This window comes from Budorcas taxicolor, chromosome 21 (assembly GCF_023091745.1).
Source record: "Budorcas taxicolor isolate Tak-1 chromosome 21, Takin1.1, whole genome shotgun sequence".
NCBI classification, from domain to species: Eukaryota; Metazoa; Chordata; class Mammalia; order Artiodactyla; family Bovidae; genus Budorcas; species Budorcas taxicolor.
The window spans coordinates 27,406,083-27,422,199 of NC_068930.1; the positions used below are offsets into that span (position 1 = coordinate 27,406,083).

A 16,117-nucleotide genomic window follows, 5' to 3' on the forward strand; every position below is an offset into this window, starting at 1 on the left:
TCAATTTACACTGATGCCTTGTTGTTGTTGTTTAGTTGCTAAGTCATGTCCGACTCTTTTGTGGCCCCTCGGACTGTAGTCCCCCAGGCTCCTCTGTCCATGGGGATTTCCCAGGTAAGAACGCTGGAGTGGGTTACCATTTCCTTCTTCAGGGCATCTTTCCAATCCAGGGATTGAACCCCCATCTCCGGCACTGGCAGGCAGATTATTTACTACTGATCCACCTGGGAAGTCATTTTCATAATATAGACCTCAGTTAACGCTTTGGGCCCGGTTGCTAAGAGGGGCTAAACCATCAAGTTGCTTTCTGCCCTTTCTCCTGGATGGATTTTTAGAGGCTCTATGATTTGTTGTTGTTCAGTCACTAAATCGTGACTTACTCTTTGCAACCCCATGTACTGCAGCACACCTGGCTTCCCTGTCTTTCACTGTCTGCTGGAGTTTGCTGAAACTTACGTCCACTGAGTCAGTGATGCCATCCAACCATCTCATCCTCTGTCGCCCTCTTCTTCTCCTGTCCCCAACCTTTCCCAACATCAGAGTCTTTCCTAGTGAGTCAGCTCTTCGTGTCAGGTGGCCAGAGTGTTGGAGCTTCAGCTATGATTTATGTCTCCTTTTAATCGAGAAATTAATGATTTAATAGGTTTTCATAGGAAAGCTTCAGAGAAACTAATTGAGGAGCCAGTAAAGGATAGAAGAGGATGTCTAGAAAATCACGAGCTTTGTGTTTTTTAATTAAAGCATTGAAGGTTAATGCTTTCTCCAGCTTCTACAGATAAATTATATTTAATATCATAACAATATAAAAGCTATCTGAAGAGGAAAGTAAGCCCCTTCAGTCTTTCCAAAAAGCCTAAGGCAGACCTTAAAAGCATGTGGCACACAGTGGAAATTCTGTCCTAGGACATAGTGTTCCGGAGGGCCCAGTGGATAGCCTGTGAAAACATTCTGTGTTGTTCCCACTGTGTTTCTTTTCACTGAAGGAACAAAGTCAAACTATAACAAGCCAATAATAGCACCTACCCTCTGCTATTAAAGGCAAAAAAAAAAAAAAAAAAGAAAAAGGCATTTTTACCAAACTAGGTGTATCTGTTGAATGAATCTCAAGAATGTAATCAACTAGAGAATTGTTAACCTATCGGCCCAAGCCTGGATCCTCTTTCCTCTTCATACTGAGTTTGCAAACTGCACTGTAATATCAGAGAAAAGTTAGATAAAATATTCCTCAGTTTGAAAATTTCCCCCTTCATGCAACATACCATCAAATGTGATGAAAAGTTAAGAACATGGACTTAGGAGTCACACTGCTTTGGGTTTGAATTTCAGTTCTGATATTTTACTTGCTGTGTGACTTTGGACAAGTTACTTCACTTCTCTGTGCCTTAGTTTTGTCATCTGTGAGATATATGATGGTATTGGTCAACCTCACGGAAATGTTTTAAGAATTAAAGGAGATAATTCAGGTAATTCCTATGTCTGTCTGCACAGATTCTGATGCATAAAAGTACTTCATGTAGCTATTGTTATTGCTAGTAATATTATTTGTGAAGATTCAATTCAGAGAATCTTAGATACTCTCATGGAAAAGAAAAGGAAGATGCATACCCTCCATTCATATCAAGGGTCTGCACACAATATGTTAAATTCATTGTTTATTTAAGTATAACATACGTATAGTAAATGACATCCATATCTGAAGTGTAGAAGTTGACCAGTTTTTAAATGTCTTTATGCAAGAACAGAATGGGAAAGACTAGAGATCACTTCAAGAAAATGAGAGATACCAAGGGAACATTTCATGCAAAGATGGGCTCGATAAAGGACAGAAATGGTATGGGCCTAACAGAAGCAGAAGATATTACGAAGAGATGGCAAGAATACACAGAAGAATTGTACAAAAAAGATCTTCACAACCTGGATAATCACGATGGTGTGATCACTCATCTAGAGCCAGACATCCTGGAATGTGAAGTCAAGTGGGCCTGAGGAAGCATCACTACGAACAAAGCTAGTGGAGGTGATGGAATTCCAGTTGAGCTGTTTCAAATCCTGAAAGATGATGCTGTGAAGGTGCTACACTCAATATGCCAGCGCATTTGGAAAACTCAGCAGTGGCCACAGGACTGGAAAAGGTCAGTTTTCATTCCAATCCCAAAGAAAGGCAATGCCAAAGAATGCTCAAACTACTGCACAATTGCACTCATCTCACACGCTAGTAATGTTCAAAATTCTCCAAGCCAGGCTTCAGCAATACATGAACTGTGAACTTCTGATGTTCAAGTTGGTTTTAGAAAAGGCAGAGGAATCAGAGATCGAATTGCCAACATCTGCTGGATCATGGAAAAAGCAAGAGAGTTCCAGAAAAACATCTATTTCTGCTTTCTTGACTATGCCAAAGCCTTTGACTGTGTGGATCACAAGAAACTGTGGAAAATTCTGAGAGAGATGGGAATACCAGACCACCTGACCTGCCTCTTGAGAGATCTGTATGCAGGCCAGGAAGCAACAGTTAGAACTGGACATGGAACAACAGACTGGTTCCAAATAGGAAAAGGAGACCGTCAAGGCTGGATATTGTCACCCTGCTTATTTAACTTCTATGCAGTGTACATCATGAGAAACTCTGGACTGGAAGAAACACAAGCTGGAATCAAGATTGCTGGGAGAAATATCAATAACCTCAGATATGCAGATCACACCACCCTTACGGCAGAAAGTGAAGAAGAACTAAAAAGCCTCTTGATGAAAGTGAAAGAGGAGAGTGAAAAAGTTGGCTTAAAGCTCAACATTCAGAAAATTAAGATCATGGCATCTGGTCCCATCACTTCATGGGAAATAGATGGGGAAACAGTAGAAACAGTGTCAGACTTTATGTTTTGGGGTTCCAAAATCACTGCAGATGCTGACTGCAGCCATGAAATTAAAAGACGCTTACTCCTTGGAAGAAAAGTTATGAGCAACCTAGACAGCATATTAAAAAGCAGAGACATTACTTTGTCAACAAAGGTCCATCTAGTCAAGGCTATGGTTTTTCCTGTGGTCACGTATGGATATGAGAGTTGGACTGTGAAGAAGGCTGAGCGCCAAAGAATTGATGCTTTTGAGCAGTGGTGTTGGAGAAGACACTTCAGAGTCCCTTGGACTGCAAGGAGATCCAACCAGTCCATTCTGAAGGAGATCAACCCTGGGATTTCTTTGGAAGGAATGATGCTAAAGCTGAAACTCCAGTACTTTGGCCACCTCATGTGAAGAGTTGACTCACTGGAAAAGACTTTGATGCTGGGAGGGATTGGGGGCAGGAGAAGAAGGGGACGACCGAGGATGAGATGGTTGGATAGCATCACTGACTCGATGGATGTGAGTCTGAGTGAACTCCAGGAGATGGTGATGGACAGGGAGGCCTGGCGTGCTGCGATTCATGGGGTCACAAAGAGTCGGACAAGACTGAGCGACTGAGCTGAAATGAACTGAACTGGTGCCTGTGTAACTACCACCCAGATCCAGCAATTAAACATTCCACCACCCCAGGAAGCTCCATGGACCCCTTCTGTATCTCTCACCCAGGAAGTAATCACTAGTCTGACTTCTATCACTGTTATAGGTTCATTTTGGTTTTTATTTTTTCTGTGTTTTTTTTTTAATTGGGATATAATTGCCTTACAATGTTGTGTTAGTTTATGGTGTACAGCAGTGAATCATCATATGTATACATGTGCATGCGTGCTCAGTTGCTTCAGTCGTGTCCGACTCTTTGCGACCCCATAGACAGTAGCCCACCAGACTCCTCTGTCCATGGCATTCTCCAGGCAAGAATACTGGAGTGGGTTGCCATGCCCTCCTCCAGGGGAGCTTCCTGACCCAGGAATTGAACCTGAGTCTCCTGTGTCTCTGGCATTGCAAGTGGATTCTTGACCGCTGAGCCACCAGGGAAGCGCTACATATACGTATACTCCCTCTTTTTTGGATTTCCTTCCCATTTAGGTCACTACGGAGCACTGAGTACAGTTCCCTGTGCTAAACAGTAGGTTCTCATTAGTTATCTATTTTATATGTAGTCTCAATAGTATATGTATGTCAATCCCAATCTACCAGTTTATTTCACACTCCTCTTTTTCCCACTTAATGTCCATTTGTTTATTCTCCGTGTCGCTGTCTCTATTCTTGCCCTACAAAGAGGTTTATCTGTCCCATCTTCCTAGATATATATGTTAATATACAATATTTGTCTTTCTCTTTCTGACTTATAACTTCACTCCGTATAAGAGACTCTGGGTCTGTCTTCACAAATGACCCAGTTTTGATGGGACCGTACAGCACATACTCATCTGTGTCCAGCTCCTTTCCCACATTATGGTACCTGAGAGATACAACCAGGTTGCTGGATCCGATGTCTGTACCTTGTGTTCTCTGCAACCAACTGTCTCATCTCAGAGCAGGTGGCAGCATATTGCGTGGCAGGCAGCATCGCTCCTACACAGAAATCCCCAGGTTGTCTCTCAGAGGTTTTCAGGGCAGCCATCCCACTGTCCCAGCAGCCTGAAGCCAGAGTGACAAAGTGCTTATGCTGTGGAGGCTGCTGTCTGGTTCCTGAAGTTGTGGGTCAGGACTGGGTTCACCAGGAACTTCCGCCTATCAAATACTCATTTGATAAAATGGGAAGTGGGCAGACAGTGTGGATACGTGTTGTCTTCGATGACCCTGTAGAACTTTTTAAAGTGTACTCGATTCTGGTGTATTTTCATGACGACCTTCAGGTCACTCTTCCAATATCCCCTGGATTAGATGTCTGGAAAACTAAGAGCCCCGAGGCCAGTAAAGCCCAGCTGTGATGTAGGCTGTGTTTAATAAGTCACCTAAAAGGCGCACTATGGGTTATAAGGGGACTGGGGCAGCTTCTAGTGAAGTAGGCCATCCTGAAGCCAACTGGTAGCCATGCATTTTGGTGCAGGCAGGACTAGTCAGGCAGCCTTTGTCTTGCTTCTGCCACTGATTGGCTTGTAATTTAACAAAGTCATTCAGCATCTTTGGACCTCAGAGTCCTCATTTTTTTAAAAAAAGGAGTATTTTTGGCTGTGCTGGGTGTTTGTTGCTGTGTGGGCTTTTCTTTAGTTGCCATGAGCAGGGGCTGCTCTCTAGGTGCGGTACACAGCCTGCTCATTGTGGTGGCTTCTTGCTGCAGAGCACTGGGCTCCAGGGCTCTGGCCCAGCAGCTCTGGCGCGCGGGCTTAGTTGCCCTGTGGCATGTGGGATCTTCCTGAACCAGGGAAGGAACCGATGTCTCCTGCACTGGCAGGAGGATTCTTTACTACTGAGCCACCAGGAAGGCCCCCTCATTTGTTTTGAAAAACAAAGTGACTGTATTTCATGTTCCAAACTCCTTCCTGTCCTAAATAGTCTACTTTTCGAAACTACAGAAATATTCTACAATACAGAGTGTTAATTGGATGATGGTGACGAGCAAGGCAGTCATGCCAGCAATACAATAAACTATTACTTAGAGAGTCGTAGGATTTTGTAGCTGGTGGAGCCTTTTCTCAAATGCCGCATTTCAAGAGTCAAGGAGACAGATGCTCTGAACATGCAAATGACTTACTCAAGGACACACAGATGTTTATGTGAAAAAAACTGAAACTTATATTCTAAACTTTAGGCTCTCCCACTCTGAGATACACCCAGCTGGTTCTCTTGGAAGACTCATGTCAAAATTATCTCTTTTCCTAAAAATCCGAATTCCACTGTTACAGTGGGCTTCCCTGGTGGCTCAGTCAGTAAAGAATTCACCTGCAATGCAGAAGACCTGAGTTTGATCCCTGGGTTGGGAAGATCCCCTGGAGAAAAAAATGACAACCTACTGCAGTATTCTTGCCTGGGAAATCCCATGGACAAAGGAGCCTGGTGGCCTAGAGTCCGTGTAGTTGTAAGAGTTGGACACCACTTAGCAGTTAAATCACCACCACTATACAGTGAATAGGACTTTGGAGACCTTAGCAGATCCAAGGGAATAATTTCAAATTCATGAGCTGCCTCATGAGCTCATTCTTCACTCCTTGAGAATTTGGAATTGACTATTTGTTGTTCAGTTGCTGAGTCGTGTCTGACTCTTTGTAACCTCACGGACTGCAGCATGTCAGGCTTCCCTGTCCTTCACCGTCTCCTAGAGTTTGCTCAGACTGATGTCCATCAAGTCGGTGATGCCACCCCACCATCTCATCCTGTCTCGCCCCCTTCTCCTCCTGCCCTCGATTTCCCCCAGAACCAGGGTCTTTTCCAGTGCGTTGGCTCTTGGCATCAGGTGGCCAAAGTATTGGAGCTTAATTAACCTAGGGTAAGTTTTAATGTAAGCTTATGGACATTTGGGAGAGAACCACCTGGATTTTGTGTTGCAGAGGCCCTTTTATATTTTGTTGGTTTTGTGGCTTCAAGGCATGTGGGATCTTAGCTTCCCACCAGGGATAGAACCTGAACCCCCTGCATTGGAAGCATGGAGTCCTAACCACCGGACAGCCAGAGAAGTCCCCTGCAGAGATCCTTTTAGACTGTCTATACCCATCATCTCTTCTTCCCTGTCACCATCTGTCACTGACCGACCTGGTATTTATTTTGTCTCTTTCTGCCCACATTTAAGTGGGTTCAAGATTTTTTTTCAAGTTAAAATCACTGTCACCTATGCTGTCATCTGCCACTGCTTTTGGTGACTACTTGATTTCCTAATTCTTATTTTCTCCTGCTGCTCTTTCCTCCTCCTTTAGCTCTTAAAGTCAGACTTCTGTCATCTCCTTCCTCCATACCCCCTCTTACCTTAGACAGCAGTATTTTCAAAAATTCCATTTCCTTTCCTGCAGTCAAGTTCAGAGTTTGATCATTCTACATCTGTAAAACTCTATGATTGTAAAATTCTCTGTTTGTCAAAAATCAGAATAACGTCATCTTTGGAGTTAAGTTAACTCTTTGCCTACTTGTATGATTTCTTGTCGCAAAATGCTACTTCAGTTTGTATTTTCTCTACTGTTTCCATCAGCAGAGAGGATGTGTGGCCCTGGAATTATAGATGGACAGAGTTGGAAGGAAGTTTAGGGATTCTGTTTTTTCAGGTGAGGAAGTGGAGCTTTGGAGAGGAACAGTGTCTTACCCAAGATCACACAGTAAAGAAGTAGCAAAGCCAAGTGTCTGTTTTTTGCCCTGCAGCTCAGTTAAGACATTTTTTACTTCTAATCTGTGGGAAGAAAAAGTATGAGAGCAATGTTTGAATGAATTTTTAATATGCATCGTAACAATAACATGTTAATAATGAACTCCTTGTGGAGTCTTCTTTCTAAACTTCTAAATGTCTTTTTTCTTCAATGATTATGAACAAACTGGATTTTCATTTTGCTTGTTTGAGTATTGATTTATGTATTCTTTCTAAGGACAAGAAATCTGTTTGCTGTGAGTCCATCTTTCTCAAAGTAACTTCTTCTGAACTTTTCATGAATATCTTGGCTTGGAGCTTCATTGTGGTAAAACTGTTGGCAGGCCTCAGAAATATCACTTGATGTTCCCAAGTTATTCATATAATAGTTTTTAACTTGGGAAGTATATACCAGCTTCTGAAGTTTCTCATGAAGGGAGATGGACACGACCCTTGTACCTATAGGACATTGCCAGTGTCTCTGGGGATCTAAATGGGCAGCTCACATGTTCTCTGCATAGGAGAGTTTTCTTTGTTGTTTCTGGCCTGTGTGTATAATGTTTTTAAGCAGCGAGCCATTTGAGTTTGAATAGTTCATTCCTTTGTCAGTGAGTAATCTTGGTCAAATGTAGTTAGGCTCCTTCAGTATTCCAAAGAATTAGACCACGAGCTTGCTTTCTCATTAGGTCAATGCTAGAAGACAGGAACACATTAAATGGAATGACTTGTACTTGATTCCTAATTCAGGCACATTGCAGATACATGAATACTGCACACGTAGCCATACGTGCTGCTCTGATTCACTTTGGTATACGTGCACTCTGAATTTCGTTATCGTGGAGTTTTTTGCACATCAGCTCATTCTCAAGCACTAAAGAGAAAGATTGGTTAATGGAGAGTCAGTTGAGCTTTTGAACCATGCAGACATTTTCCTCTTCTAATGCTGTCTTCTTTGACTCATTTTTGGGGTACTGGGTAATTTTTCAAATTACGTTCATCAGGTGAGTTAAATGGTAGATACAAGACGTTGAAGTTCCAAACAGTTTCCAGTGCAGCCCTTGCTGCCTGTGCCCAGATTTCTCTTCTCTCTGAGGTCTGACCTGTCCCTGCCCAGGATGTACTAGGTCTTCAAGCACTTTGAGACTAGGTTACTTCTAATCGCTCTACTGTGTCACCCTCAGTCCTTGGATGTCCACTGCCTCTTGGACTACCAAAATATCATAAGTAGCCATATAAGATTAATAATAAAACAAGGTAGTGTGTGATGAATACAAAATAAATTATAAAGGCAACAACATAGTGGAATGGAAAAACACACTGGAAGTCAGGAGATCTGAATTCTATCCAAATTCTGATACTCATCAGACCTATGACCTTGAACAAGTCACTTAAATCAGTAGCCTACAAAGTACTGCCTACAGGTCAAAACCTGCTCTTAAGTTTTTGTAAATAAAACTCTATTGGCACACACACACACAAGCCATTGGGCCTCTCTTCTTTGCTACAAATATAAGTTTCTTTTAAATGAATGTCAGGGTTCACAATCTACTGTGGTCTCTTCTGCTTCAGGCATAACAATGTGAGTCGATTTTAGTGGTGTCTGCTGTCTTGGACCAAGGCAGGGCTAGGGCCAGGAAGCTGGCCTTTCGGGCTTGCTATGAGGATGGGGAGTAAGTGGCAGGTAGAAGACTGGATGTGGCAGGATGGAAGCATGTTATTTCTTTCTCTTGTCAAGGAGGAAGAACAGAGATGGAGAGAGCTATAAGACAAAGGTGAGTGGGTTCACTGGCTGGGTGAGAGAGCCATGTCAGGCCAGAAAAGACTTTGCTGACTCTATGCAAGCTGAAGTTGGAAGGGCTAGATGTCCAGGCAATAGTGGAATTTATACCCTATCATGAGGGATTTTAAGCATTATGTTTTGATTGGCTGATTTGGAGTTTGGAAATGTTGTTTTTGGTTGGGCAAGTCCTGGCCTACAGCACAAAAGTACAGGCATGGCTTGCAAAGAGGTTCTTGGGGGGCTAAGGCTCTGGGAGGTTTGGGTCATTCCGCAGATGCTTTTGCCTGCTCGTGCTTGAGGCTGTATCACTCTGGACAGTATTTCTTGGATGTCGACTTTGGGTAGCAGAGGCCTCTTGAGGGCTGTTCAGGTGGTACGCGGGTGGTTCTGGCACCGTGGATGCCCGAAACCAGCTGGAAAAGTACCTTGAAAGTGTCCCCAGAGACTTCCCTGGTGGTCCAGCAGCTAAGACTCCATGTTGTCAATGCAGGGGACATGGGGTACTGGTTAGGGAACTAAGATCCCACATGCCACAACTAAGACCCAGCACAGCCAAATAAAGAAATCATAAATATCTTTAAAAGTGTCTCTAGTGTTATTTTCTATCTAACCTTTTATGATACTTTTAATATAAAAATATCTCATGTCCACTTTCGTAGGGTGACCAACTGTCCCAGTTTTCTTGGGGCTGAAATTATCCAGGCAAACTGGGACAGGTGGTCACTCAGCTTTCCAACCCAGACATTTCTGTTGGGCTGGAGTTAGCAGTGGAGATCAGTGGACCTGAGGTTAAGGTGCTGCTGGCTACTGTGCTTGGTGGGTCATTCCAAGAGCCAGTGGGGAACAAGAGTGTAGCTGTTGGGGTGTCCCATCTGGACATTCTCTTGGCATTGTCTTCCAATAAATTTCCAGGCCTGGGTTTTTCGAGAGAGTAACATGGAAGCATATACCATGTGTAAAATAGATAACCATTGGGAATTCACTGTATGACTTGGGGAACTCAAACCAGGGTTCTATAACAACCTATACGGGTGGGAACGGGTGGGAAGTGGGAGGGAAGTTAAAGGTGGAGGGGACACATGTATACCTATGGCTGACTCATGTTGATGTATGGCAGAGGCCAGTACCGGATTGTGAAGCAATTTTCCTTTGATTAAAAATAAATAAGTTTGGGAAAAAAAGCCAAAACCTAAAAAAAAAAAATTATTTATTTAGCTGTGTCAAGCCTTAGTTGTGTCTCTCAGGCTCAGTAGTTGCTGCACATGGGCTTAGTTGCCCTGTGGCACACGGGATCTTAGTTCCTTGACTAGGGATCGAACCCCCGTCCTCTGCATTGGCAGGTGGATTCTTAACCCCAGGACCACCAGGGAAGTCTAGGCCTGGATTTATTAATGAAGCTTTTGTGTGTCCATTCATGTGGCTCTTCTCCATCTGTGTCTTTATACAAATTGTCCTGGTTGCTTAGAACATCCTCCTCTGCTTCCTCCCCTCTCCCAAAATCCTTGTTCATCGATGTTGGTTTGATCTCTGGGTTGGGAAGATCTCCTTGAGTAGGAAATGGCACCCATTCCAGTATTCTTGCCTGGAGAATCCCATGGACAGAGGAGCCTGGCAGGCTACAGTCCATGGGGCCACGAAGAGTGGGTGAGCAAACACACACACAGTGTCAAAGAAATCAAGATGTAGTCAGTATTAAGTATTCTGGTTTCACAGAAAATTGAATTATGAAAATAAATTTCAGAAACTTAGTAACAGAGGAAGAGGACAGGGTAATAAAATTGATGAGAAGAAGATGGTAGCTATGTTATACAGATCTCAGAGAGCTAACCTATTAATATATACTCACAAATGGCAGAAGAGATTGAGTGGAAGGGAAGAAGTTAAATAAATGCTATAAGTCACTTTTGATTTACTAAAAGATTTTGTGAAGAAAATCCACAGATATTGCTAATACATGTGTTAATTATATTGCATTCTGATTTTTTTTTTAAAGTGAGAAGCAGCATCTTAGAATTTAGGAAATGCAAATGTGGAAAAATTAGCATATTGAGATGAATGTAGCCCAAGTTCTCTGAATCTAAATAAATCAAATAAACATTAAGACAGGATGTTTTTAAGACAAAACGTATAAACTCTTGGACATTTAAAAATATTCTCCTAAAGCAATTATTGGCCAAAGAGGACATGAGAAATATAATTACACACTTTGTAGGAAATAACCAAAAAGAGAATACTGTATCAAAAAATCATAATTAACTACAATTTATACTGAGAGGTAAACTTATAGTCTCAAATACTTTCAGTAAATGTACACATTTACTATATTCAACATGTGGTATAGAACAGTCAGTTAACTATTTAGAGAAAGTTAATTTAAAGTCTTTTCCATATGCCAAAATAAATTCCATATGGATTGAAGAGTTAAATAAAAATTAAACCATAAAAATATAATAAGACTGTAAAAGTAAATGTTTCTCAAATTTCTAATGGAGAAACTTAGAATGAATGGAAAATAGAGTGTATTGGTAGGTTTGACTATTAGGAAGGCTTAAAAATGAGTATTTACTGAAAATCATTCAAATGAAAAGTTAAAGGAAAATAACACATACAAATTATGGTAAAATACTGTGTAAAATACTTTGTAAGAAAAAGTAAAGAAAATAGTAAAGGAAAATAATTTATTCCTCTAAAAGGAAAGCAAAAAACCTGTTAACTCATGTGGAAAAACCCCATTTTACTTGTAATCAATAAAATGTAAATCCAAGCAATGACCACATAGCATCCCCCCCAACTTTACTTTAAAAAAGGAACAATATGAAAACCACGTGCTGGCAGTTGTGACACAAAAAGTCAGGCCATGTGATGCTGCTGCTGCTGCTGCTAAGTCACTTCAGTCGTGTCCGACTCTGTGTGACCCCAGAGACGGCAGCCCACCAGGCTCCCCCATTCCTGGGATTCTCCAAGAGCACTGGAGTGGGCTGCCATTGCCTTCTCCATATGTGATGCTAGTGAATAATAATATGTGCAATGCTTTTGATAAGCAGTTTTGTCATCTTTATTCGGAGCCTTAAAAATATGTTTACTTTTAGCCAACTTATGTCTTTTCTGGGAATTAGTCAAGGGAATATTTTAAGTTTTTTTTTTTTAAGTTTTATGCAAAATTACATTGATCTCATCATTATTCATAATATGTGACAACTAGGAACAATTTGAATATTAAACCATAAGGAAATGGTTGGATAAATTATGGGATTTCTAACACGGACTATTACAAAATTTTTATTATATGTGCACTTTCAAAATAACATGGGAAACATTAACATTATATCCATAGATTGTAAGATTGGGTCACAAAATCATAGAAGTCTCCAATTTTTTTCATATGTGGACAGAAAGAAAAACACCAAGAAATACCCCAAGCTGTTAACAGTGGTTATCTTTGGACTGCAGAATTATGGATGTTTAAAATTTTCTTTTAAGTATATTCTCTAGGCTTTCTACAGATGACTGTACAATACTTTGATCATTAAGACATGATAAATATTCTTTCTAAATAGTGAGGAAGGGTCGCTCAGGGGGAGTGGCTAACAGTACTGGGATACTTTGAAGGGTGGCGGCAGTTTTAATAAATGGAAAAGATTAGAGAATGAATATACTCAAGACTCACACTGAATAAGTGACCACCAAGTTCTATGCCTCGTGGATCATTTCTTTTCTTGTCTTTCTTTGAAGAACTTCACTAATAAGGCACCTTTACTTTTGTCTTTTATGGAGAAACTTTATTTTCTTATGGAAACCTTTTCCTTTTTTCTGCTTTATAGAGCACAGATGTCTGCAGGATTCAGCCTTGGGAGATGTTTATGTGCAGGTGTTCAATTTCCCCTACATAAACCCACACACATACTGTAACGTGAACATGAATATTTATTTATTGATACAAATGCTAATCAATAAAGTGTTAGTTTGAAACAGTAATTTGCATTACACCTTAAAGTTGTTCATGTTAAATCATTTAATAGAATAATTTTGTGATGAAAAGGGTATTAAAAATTGAGGTTGGATATGTTTGACCTTGGTAAGAGGACCTTCTGGAAATGTTCCCTTGCAATAATGCTCAAAATCTGAGACCTTGCACTCTGGTTTGGGAAAGATTTCCTTGAAAGTAAAACCCATCACTTTGGGTGACCCATCAACTTGAAAACAATCAGCAACATAAATACAAAAGGGAACAGGGGCACCGTTTGGCTGTCAGATGTCCCTCCCTCCACCCCTCAGCTGAGCCATAACATGCTTAGATTAATTTTTCAGATTATGTCAGCAATGGAAACTCACCATAAAAAACTCAAAAATACTGTACTTCTCTGGATCTCAAATTGAAAAAGACCACCCAGGACTAGGCTTTTTGCATTAATTTCAGAGGGACAGAATTGTCAAAGAGCAGGCAATCTAGAGGTGTGGGAGCTGACCTGTAGGTCCTAAATCTTTTCTTTACAAGATGGATAACACCATGGATATTCAGTTGGCCGAAAAGTTTGTCTGGGTTTTTCTGTAACATTTTGTGGAAAAACCTGAATGAACTCTTTGGCCAACCCAATAAAACTGACATTAAAAATCTGATGTTTAAAAATGATATGGAACATTTTAGAAGGTGCTAGTTCACTTATGGGTACTGATTACCCAGAGAAGGCGCTGGTGATAAGACCAGGAGCATTGGTCACCTCTCTTGTCTTAAATGTGCTGTGTTCAGTTGCTCTGTCATGTCCGACTCTTTGCAACCCTATGGACTGTAGCCTGCCAGGCTCCTCTGTCCATGGGATTCTCCAGGCAAGAATACTGGAGTGGGCTGGCATTTCCTTCTCCAGAGGATCTTCCCAACCCAGAAATAGAACCTGCATCTCTTGCTTCTCCTGTGTTGGCAGGTAGATTCTTTATGACTGAGTCACCTGGGAAGGAGGTTCCAAACTGATGCCCAACTGATTGTCCAGGTGGGAACTCCAGGAATAAAGCTGGCAGAGCTGAATCTGAAATGCCATCCACAGCCTGGAGTGTTGAACAGAGAGGACTGAGGCTGGGTCACTCTGTGTGGCAAAGGGGCAAGAACTGGGGCAGAATGTGGGGTGGAGGTTGGGGTTTGAGAGACCATAGCTCAGTTTCACAACAAAGCCAAAACCATCCTTGAGGACTCAAAGGCTTAGTGCTTGGGAGCAGTTAGCTTTTTATTTATTTATTTTTAAAATTTGTATTATTGAAGTATAAATGTTTTACAATGTTGTGTTAGTTTCTGCTGTACAACAAAGTGAAATCAGCGATGTATATACATATATTCCCTCTCTATTGAGCCTCCCTCCCACCCCCCATCCCACCCCTCTACTGCTACTGCTAAGTCGCTTCAGTCGTGTCCGACTCTGTGCAACCCCATAGACGGCAGCCCACCAGGCTCCCCCGTCCCTGGGATTCTCTAGGCAAGAACACTGGAGTGGGTTGCCATTTCCTTCTCCAATGCATGAAAGTGAAAAGTGAAAGTGAAGTCACTCAGTCGTATCCAACTCTTAGCGACCCATGGACTGCAGCCCACCGGGCTCCTCCAACCACGGGATTCTCCAGGCAAGAGCACTGGAGTGGGGCACCATTGCCTTGGAGCTGAGCTCCCTGTGTTATGCCGCAGGTTCCAATAGCTATTTATTTTACACATGGTAGTGTATCTATGTCATGTTCCCTGAAATGATGCTGAGCATCACGAAGTTGTCAAGCTTATTTTCTAGGTCCCTAATTTAAAGACTTCGATGTATGCTTTCCATTTTAAAAGAGTTAAGCTAAAAATGCGACTCTGGAGGGCATCCTTCTTTATCTGGAAAATTACTCATTTCCGTAACAGTGTCAGACAAATGAGTCATCTCTGTATATTTCATCTATCTAACAGATGCTTCTTTTATCAGATCAGAACATACGTGTAAAAGTGGAAATTAAAGAAACGTGTTGGGATCCATGTTCTTCCTTAAAAATGGATTTTCTAAGAAAACTCTATTCCGTTTGAATAATGGGCAATAATATATACCAAGGTTGTAGCTTTTATCCTCAATAGTAAGTATAAATTACAGGAAATGCTGTAGAACTATATTAGAAGCTATGTAAACAATGTTCAGCTCTCTTTTAACCAGTTGATCATATTCCAGAAAGCTGTTATTTTTTTTTTCCATTGGCATTTCATGGAATTTATTGAATTTTCCTCATTTGTGCTAGGTTATCTTCCTACTTCTTAAATCAGATTGGATTTTCATCAGATCATCATGCATTCCTGTTTATCTTTCTTTGTGTGAAAGGGGTATGTTTCTTTAGAAACAGCCAGCTTAGGATACAGTGTTTCTCTGGATGCAATTGCTGTCAAACTGCAGTGAGCCCAGGTAATGGATATTGTCATACACGACATTTGGTTCATTAGAGTCTGTCAAAATGGGTTGGGTAAGTTATGGCCCTTGGAAAGAGCACAATACTGCATTGTGTTGGAGAAACACACTTTTAAGGCATTCCTGAACTGGCATTTATTATGACCTGCCACAGTATTTCCATTTTCAGCATTTCATTAAATTTGACCGTCTGGGTGTAATCACAAGAATGTAATGGGAAAGGTAATGTGAAATGTCTCCTTAAACCCTGCTAAACAAAAATGAACTAGATCTTTTATTCAATCCAGCAAATTGATCACCTATGATACAGCAGCTCTTGGTGATAAAACGAGTAACAAGACAGTTTCTGTTTTCAACTAGCTTGCAGCCCAGCAGGACAGACGAACGGTCAAAACTGATCCTAATGCGATGCTGGGCTGAAGGTGTTGATGGAAAGCAGAGAATTAGAGAGGAATATTTTCTTCCTGGGGGTGAGGAACTTGGGTGTCTACACATTAGGTACTGACCTTGATGGGAAGAAACTGTGAGTCACAGCTTCTCAGTGTGATTGGAATTCTGGGCTGGTGCTAAGTTCATTGTCCTTTGGTGTTTTTGTGGGCTGCACACATATGCATGGAATTTAATGTCATTTTAACTCATCAGAGAAAGTTTGTGGGTCTAGAGGTTTGGAAAATAACTCCCTCTGCAATAAGCTACATTTTAGCTCAAATCTTTCAAATGATTATGCCATACTCGCTCTGCTTTGTCTGAAGGAAGCTGTCTCCC

The 16,117-nt window shown here is 41.4% G+C and overlaps 1 protein-coding gene across 1 annotated transcript in view; it reads left to right on the forward strand.

The window, feature by feature from the left end:
• Positions 1-16,117, forward strand: part of ADAMTSL3 (ADAMTS like 3) — a 368,734-nt gene that overhangs the window by 59,464 nt on the left and 293,153 nt on the right. The window lies entirely within an intron of this gene.